Raw genomic sequence first — 9,469 nt, 5'->3', positions numbered from 1 at the left:
AATTAATTAAAATATAAATTTAAATAACCAAATGTGGCTAATGGCCACATAATACATAGTGCAGTTATATAATATTGGGAGTAATGCATGTATCTTCAAAGTTTTTTTTTTTGTTACTGCAAAATAAAGTACACAGAGCCTTCAAATCTTAAAAAAGGAAAAAAAGCTGGGAGAGGAGTTTTTTCCCAATATTATGAGTTTGAAAAATAATTTCACACAATGCATGGCCCATATGAAGTGTAGGTATAAAGTTGGCTTGCCAGTATGGCAGTGTATAAGATTAGATGAATATAGCTGTAGGAATGTTTTGTCCTCACACTGGCTTATTTTGAAGACTTTGCACGGTCTTTTGATGGAGAGGATAGTGTTTTGTTTTTGTTCTCCACTCTTTCTTCTTCCTGTCCCTGGATAGAATTACGTGTTCACAATTACAAATTTGGCCTGTAAGTATTAAGATTTGTTTGTATTGATCTTACCTTCCATTAAGGAATTTTTCTTCTATCTTAAAATGTATATTTATTTTAATATAAAATAACTTGTTTAGTCATTTTTATAAAATAAAAATATACTATATATAAAATATATACTATTATGTAAAACTAAAATGATTAATTTGTTAAAAGGGAACACTTATTTCTTTTAAAGGGGAAAATTAGACAAATACCTGTTTTTCCTATAGAGTTAAATATGGCTATAATTTGAGAAAGTTGATTTATTTTCAGGTATTTTATTTATTTTTGTATTTATTGAGACAGAGTCTCATTCTATCACCCAGGCTGGAGTGCAGTGGCGCAATCTCCCCTCACTGCAAGCTCCACCCCCCCAGGTTCATGCCATAATCCTGCCTCAGCCTCCCAAGTAGCTGGGACTGCAGGCGCCCACCACCATAAATTTTCAGATAATTTTAAATCAATAAAATTTTGGCCATATTGTTCAGTTTTGAAAAGGTATTAACCTAAATTTGTATGTGAAGAAAGATTTCATACTATGTTACAGCAAACTTTTGTGCATCAGATAACAGCAGCAAAAAGAGAAAATGTAAGCAATAAAGTGGAAGAAAATGTTTGCAAATTGTTTATATGATAAAAAACCTAGTATCTAGAACACATGTATAACTCATATAATTGAACAATAGAATGGCAAATAACCCAACTGAAAATGACAAAATAATAGAACTTTCTCCAAAGATGATGTACAAATGGCCAATTACTACATGAAAAGGTGATCAATATTATTAGTTATTTTGAAAATGCTAATCAAAACCACAGTAGAATAATTTCAATAGTCTCTCTAGTTTTTAACATATATCACAAAATCAAAATAAAAGGAAAGCAATTAGTAGTTACATAATATGGATTTCACTATTTACATTTGCATCCTGACTAACTTAGAAGATATGGCAAAGTCATTCTCTACTTAGACCTACACGTAGAATAACTGGAAAATCACTGCAATGGTAAATGATATATTTCAAACTCACAAATAGCATTATTAAGAAAACACCTTTTACTGACATAATAAAAATTCGTCTAATTTTAAACAAAACAAACTGCCTTATTCCTTCAACTGACATAGTAGTTGCATTTGTAGAATTTGGTGTAAATATTAAACTCTTGCAAAAATAATTTTAGTTTAGAGATTTAAATGTTGTTTAGAAAAAATAAGCTTTTTTTTTAAGCTACATGGATATGCAACGGAATATTTCATTATTCTTCCAGGTTAGAGAAAACATTTCATTTCTTTGCAGTGATTTGCACATTGCAGATCACACTAACATCCCTGGCACTCTATATCAGTCAGCCACTATAGGCAATTAGCATTTCTAATGAATAAGGTAGAATACAACAATGTTTTCTAAAATACCTCCTTTTTCAGTGATTGGACCCTTTAACAAAACTGCTTTACACACACTTCTGTGGAATTTACACCCACATATTTCTCTTATATAACGCCTTCTGTCTCTGTTACAAAGTATTTTTAAAACTTTGACTGATTTGTATTTATTTATTTAGAGACACAGTCTCACTCTGTTGCCCAGGCTGGAGTGCCGTGTACAAACATGGCTCACTGCAGTCATGATCTGGTGGGCTTAGGTGATCTTCCCTCCCCAGCCATCCAAGTAACTGGTACTACAGGTGTGTATCACCATGCCTGGATAATTTTTTCTATTTTTTCTAGAGATAGGGTCTCTCTCTGTTTCCCAGGCTGGTCTCAAATGCTTGGACTCAAGTGATGCTCCTTCCTCAGACTCCCCAAATGCTGGGATTACAGGTGTGAGTCATGGCACCCAGTTTATAATTATTTTTTAAATGGTGACAGGCACCTACAATCATCTTCAAAATGACATGTTAAAGAATCTGGGCGTAAGGTGAGGAGTTACTGAAAAACTTGTTGATAGGTAATTGAGTAAACTCAGTCAATCATCAAGTCCTATTGATTCTATTTTTAAATTCTAATGACTTATTTCTAACCCCTCATAGAGATCCTGTGATGGTCTAGTCCTTATTTTTCCTCTCTTTCCATCAATTCTCCTCACACATTCACCTACTGTTCATTTGGTGCTGGACGCCATGCTGCTTCCCGCTCTGCTCTGTTGCATCTGTTATCATTTGATGATACTGTGCTATCTTCCTAGGGCACTTTTCCTTCAGTTCTTAACTCAAACATGATTAACACAAATACCTCTTTTAAATATCCAGTTAAAGAGCAGTTACTGTCCTTTTTTTATGAAAGCACTAGCCTTTAAAGTCTTCTGTGAATATCTCTACATATGACTGCTCATTGACCTCTTGCTTATCAGTGTGGAAGTACTTATTACACTGTACAGCACTTATCACCTAATCCTATGCTTCACTAACTTCAGAGTAATGCACCTGTTACTCGATTGCATGCTTTACTGGACCATAAGCTTCTTAAGGACAGCACTTCAAAACATAATATATCACAAGAACTCAATAAACTGTTACGTGAATACTCAAATTCCTGTTTTCCAACTCCTAGGGGCAGAGTTCCTCCAAAAGTTTATTCAGAAACTGATGTTAGTGTATCATTTAAGCAGAAGGATGAAGAAATTGTGCTGTAAGAAAACGAGTTATGTTTTAATATATTGTGATTCTGATTTTTTAATATATTTTTATTTTGCAACCAAATATTGGCCACTGGCAGTTTCAGTTACAGACAAAGCAATTATACAGCATTAAAGCTGTATCTGAGTATACACTGAAGCATGCATACCACCAGCAGAGAATAAATAATACTGTCACAACAAATTGCTTGAACATTGAAACTACAGAGAGGTCGTTCAGATCACAAAACTCATTGATCTCCTTTGGCATTTCGCACAACTGGGAATAATGTGCAAGGACTTTGGTGGTGGTCTGTCTGAATTTCAAAGACAATCTTTTGGACATTATAACAATCCTAAAGGTGTTATATACTACTTGGTAATCAAAATGGCATTTTCATTAGTATTGGTGAGCTTTTAAATATCTCCTTTGGGATTCTCCAAAGAGAATCAATTTCACTGGAACAAAACACTTTTGAGTACAGATAGCGTAAATAAAGGCATGGCTTCAAAATATTTGTAAAAAATAATCGGTGAGAGGAGTGTCAAATAAAATCCTTAAGTTGACTATAAACACTTTAAGCTCACATTTTCTTAAGGTGAGATCTTGACACAAATTCATTTGTGCCAGTCAGATTTATAATTGCCAAATATTGCAGATAGACAAAATCATAATTTAATAAACGTATACTGAGATTCCTAAGTTAATAAATATATAATGACGTGCCTAAATTAAAGTATATATGTTCATCAATGAGAAAGCCTATATACTAAAATCTATAGCTTATAAATTTACTTTTATCTGTTTATTAGAATATAAATTAAATCACATGTTAATATGTGTCATATCTTCTTTAGAATACCTTTAAGGAATTAAATATTGCAAACGTCATTTCAAACCCACATGTTCCCCTCTTTAATTCTGTTTCCCTTGTTCCTTTCTCCCCAAACAATGACTGTGTGGTGTTTTTTTGTTTGTTTGTTTTGTTTTGTTTTGTTTTACAGTTACCCTCAGAAGTATTTTCATACGATTACTAAATGTATTTGAATCCATAACAACTATACAAAGTATTGTATTTTTTAACTATTTTGGAAATTATATCAGCCTATATTCCTCTCTTTTAGTTAAACTGTTTTTGTGATATGTTCCTGTTTATACATTTTGTTGTAATTCCATTTTAATAGTTACAGAGTATTCATTTTACAACTATAACTCAACTTATGTCATCACTTTTATTTATGGATGAATACCTATTTCATTTTTCTAAATGTCTTCCATTAAAAAATGTTTCAGTAAATGTTATTGTACATGTTTCCTGGTATACGTATGCACAGATTTTAGTAAGGCACATTCATACAGGTAGCATTGTGAAGTTCTAGACTTTGCACATTTTCAAATGTTATGTACTGTAAAATTTCTCTGTAAAATGTGACAATTTGCATGTATTCTAGCAATGCAAAAATTCTTACTTTTGCAGCATTTGTTAAGATTTTGCATTAGCAAGTTTTTGATGTTGCTAGTTAAGAAATCAAATTGTACACCACAAAACGTTTTAATCAATTATAAAGTTTATTAAACTACATCAAATATACATAAAAGCATACACAGTGTAGTGCACAGCTTGATGTATTTTCATTAAAAACACAGAATTGTAGCCAGCATCTCAATTAAATACAGAACATTGCTACATTGCCTGGTCCCCAGAAGCCCCTATGTTCGTATTTCTAATCATGTCTATTTCCAAAAGAAATTGATATTCTAACTTCCAACATCAGGTTACTTTTGACTACTTCAGAATGATATATTATTGAAACAAAGCAATATGTACTTTTTTTGCCTGTGGCTTATTTTGTTTACATCATGGTTGTGAATCTATTCCATATTGTTGAACGTGGTTACATTTATTCACACTCTTACTGAATGACTAAGGGTTTATTTATATGTTACACTATAGTAGAGCATAAGTATGTAAGTGATTTACTGATGCACAACAACCACCCAAAGCTTAGTGCTTTAAAACAACACCTATTTTATTATCTTTCACAGTGTCTGCATAGACTCACCTGACTGAGTCTTCTGCTTCACAGGTTGTGGTCAGAGCTTACCAAGAGAATGTTTTCCAAATGAAAATTAAAAGATACTTCCTATCACCTTAAGGAGGCCTAGGATCAGAAGTCTCTGAACATCACTTCTGCCACTATCTCTTTATCAAATTGTTACAGGAAGATTCCAAATCTAGGGGGATGCTCAATAAGGGAAGAATTTGGGGGAACTAATTATTTTTTTTAAAATACCACAGTTCCCTCTGTCATCACAATAATGCATTTTCATTTGCGAAATTACACACTCTTCTTTCCTCTCTTCCAATTATACCATTATTTAGAAGTTCAAAAATCCATCATTTAAATCAGTTTGAGGTATAGATGGGCTCACTGGGCTCAGCGTCTCAGGTTCATTTCCTTGAACTCACAGATATGAAGCATAATGTTGAGAAAGAAACAGAGCAACTGCAACAAATACCTGCATTCAAAGGATTGGGAGTGGGTGATACACTATTTCATAGCAATTCTAATATTCAGACAGATATGTCATCAATGTTCCTGCTTCTTGATAGTGATTTTTCTTGCTTTGTCTCTGTCCTCTGAGTCATTCATTCTTTTCCATGAAAATGCTCCATTTTTGCCATTGGGTGTCCTTCTTGACCCCACTAGTTGCCTGTGAGAAGTTAGGTATTGAGAAGCCCATTTTATTTTAATTGCCTCTTGTTTCTTAGCAGACACAATTTATTTAAAAATTGTATAAATTTTGAATGAATCAAACTATTCAGTTTGACAAAAAGCTGCACCCATATAACTCTTCAGGATAGGCTCATCCTTCTATAAAAAAGGGGAGATTGAAGTTTATGTAGGAAATCCTTCCAAAATTTCTACAAGATTTTATTTCTAACAAGAAGATTAAAAAGGCTTGCCCTCAGATTCTTTTATTATTTTTGTTTTGTTTTGACCAAATGTATCTATTAAGTAATGCCTCAAATCTTGATGAGATATTGGAGAAAAAAAAAGGAGTCCGTGGCATCTTGAAACTTAGACCACTTTATAACAGGGAGCGCTCTGGTTTTCATCTTTTTCTTAAAGATACCTCTTTTAAAAAATTTTTGTTGACTGGGAATATGGGTTTCATAAATATTTATAAATTCATCTAACAGTTTCTAATTATTTTATGTCTCTTTTTTCATATACTGCCTTAGATCGCTAGAAGATGCCAAACAGCACGTTCAACAGGCTCTCTGAAAATCTTCAGCCTCAATGACGAGATCATTATACTCACATTTTATTATCCATTTTGCTACCGACCACAGTGTTATGAAACTTCTGCCTCCAAAAAATATAGGTTACTTTTCCCCCAAATTTTAATAACAATTGTTTTGTTGTACTTCCTGCCTCCAGTTGGCCATATTCTCAAAGTTCTTCAGGCCTCGATACATTGCCCACTTATCTCTCTCTCTCCCTCTGTCTATATATTTACATAGATAGATACATCTGTTATCTAAATATAGAGACAGTTGTTTAAAGATTTTAGATTTTTTTAGATGAGATTACCATAAACTGTTTTTTTATTTTAATCATTTTGAAGTATGCAATTCAGTGGTTTTTAGAAGTTGTCAAGGCTGTGTGTCAACACAAGTATCTAATTCCAGAATATTTCCATCACTCAGAAATAATCTCCATAATCTTCAGATCCCTCCTCACTTCATTCTGTAGTAATCATTGATCTACTTTCTGCTTCTGTGGGTTGGCTTATTCTGAAAATTTCATGTTTAATTTTAGGAGAGTAAAGCGGTATTAAAATATACATAACTTATATGGGACTTTGAGTCTGGTAGAACTTACAGTCATTATTGGAAAGTAAGAAGCATAGAAGGCCTGGGAAAGAATGCCTAGGAAGATCAAAATGCAGACGATGAACAGAGAAAAGGAAACTCACATTTCTGATTGAGACAGACTAGTCAGCAATGATACTGGTATATCACAGAAGCTACGGGGGACTAACAGTAAAAAATAAATAAAAATACTGGGTTAAGACAAAAAACAATGGAATTCAAGTGTTATCACTTTATCAGTACAGGAATCTGCTATCAAATGACAGTAGTTTTAATGTAATAAAGTAGATAAAATCAAATTTCTGTTGACTCAAGAGTGAATATATAACCCCTGAGCATGAAAAGTTTTAGAATTTTGAATTAGAAAAACTAAAGTAATTGGTTTTATGTTCCAAGAATTTTTCAAAGGCAATTAATGAAGTTGAGACTCAAGAAAATTAGACAACACTTGATGGTGAGCACTTTGCATTCTGTATCTCTAGAATGCTGTGGCTTAATGCTGCTCAGCTTCCGGAACTTACTTGAACCTGCTAAATCAATGCCTGAGAGTCACAAATGGTTTATTCCAACTAATTGTTTATAGATAGTAATGTCAAAAATGTAGTGTCACATGCTGAAAATATTTGTATGTCAGTAGACATTTTGGTATCTAAAGTGATATGTACATCTAATGCATGGATGTTCATATCTGTGAAATAAAGATAAATACCTTCATGAATTTTGATAGTCCTCAAATTTGCTTGTGTATTTTGGGTGACTCTGTTGTCACAGAAGAATAAATATGTTCCTTGCATTGTTGAAAAATTGGCTTTATTATTAAACATGTCCATTCCAAAATGAAGACGTAAAGTGGTGAATGATTTAGAAGTTTTTATTGGTAAAACCCTGAATTTTGTAGATATAAAAACTTTTCCAAGATAAACTAAATATCGATTGGTCAGGAACATAGTGAAATATTTAGGAAATGAACCAAAGTTTTCTGACTCATTGTATAGTGAGTGCTTTATCAAACACCACATATTTTCTTCCTGCACAGGTCAGGGCCAATTCCTAGTTCATCCTCCCGCCTTAGCTTTCAAAGTGTCTATTAACCTTACATTCCCTGTTCCAATCTTTATTGTTTGTAAGTCTCCCGTAAATGTTACTTTGACTTTCCCTGACCTTTTTCAGGATGATATACATTCTATTGACTGAGGTTTTCATCTTGGCTTTCAACTCGCTATGTAGACAAACAATGTAACTTTTTTGTAATTCGGTTTGGTCAGCTATAAAATGATAATAAATTATTTATAATAAAAAATATTTATCAGGGTTGTGAGGACAAAATGATGTAATATATTAGGAAATGCTCTGTAAATTATAAACAAAAACAGTTATGAGTTATTGTGATCTTTCCTTTGTTCTGAAAAGTCACAGATTCCTTTCTCATTCCCCTTTAGCCATAAAATGTATGTGAATGTCATAAATGCACTTTGAAAATAATAACAAAAATAATTTATTCAATGATGAAAAGCATTAACAATGAATAGAAAATACCAACTTATGAGGGCTTTCTTATAAATATTACATTACCTAAAAAGTTTTTAAATTACTTTATAGATATTTATTTAATTCCTATAAATTGAATATTACTTATAATCACAAATTGCAACAGTGAATTGTCATCAAATCACTCAAGATCACAGCAACAGTGCGCTCCAAATAAGCAAGACTTGAATTTTTAATAATACTAAAACTTTTTTTATCAAAGTCTTTAATATTAAATACAGAAAGGATAAAAATACGTGTTCAAAGGAACACATTCTCTGTGTCTCTTTAATAAATTAAATGAAGTTATATTTAAAATGTGTAAAAAAGTAAAATATATTATTTCAAGCTATACCACTGGAACTTCATATCTGCTAATACGTATGTCTCAAAGAAAGAGTTTGGTGATTCTAGCTGCATCAAAAGGAGAGAAGACAGGAGATATATTTTTAATTTTTAAAATTTATAGATGTTAACAAAATTAATTATTTTAAAGTAATACATGTACTTATTGAAAACCACAAAATATACAAATGTGAAATCAGATAAAATGAAAACATAAATACAAAAGGTAAAGCAAATGGAAATTGTGGGGAATAGCAATGTATGAACTTGAAATAGAAAGAAATGTTTAACATGTACTCCCAAAGCAAAAGCATCATGTAAAAACAGAGAGAGAGAGAGAGAATGAGAGAAAGAGAGAAATATTAAAATACACAAATGCATTTTTACTTAATGAAGAGATAGTTATGGAAATAACCATTGAATAGGGACCTGGGGAAGATAACTGTAGCAGCTAAATGTGACACAGGATGATAACTAGAAAAGCAAAGAATGTCCATAAATAAACAAGAAAAAGAAAATCAGTAGAAGAAAAATGTTGTGCATGAAAACATTACAAAAGAAATGGTTAATTTCATCTGAAATCAGAGAAATGCAAACTAAAACAATTATGTTCTACATTACGTGGGAAAATATTACAAAGTTGTTTCTAAAT

This window comes from Mandrillus leucophaeus, unplaced genomic scaffold (assembly GCF_000951045.1).
Source record: "Mandrillus leucophaeus isolate KB7577 unplaced genomic scaffold, Mleu.le_1.0 Scaffold758, whole genome shotgun sequence".
Taxonomy (NCBI): domain Eukaryota; kingdom Metazoa; phylum Chordata; class Mammalia; order Primates; family Cercopithecidae; genus Mandrillus; species Mandrillus leucophaeus.
Note: the sequence above shows the minus strand (reverse complement) of the source record.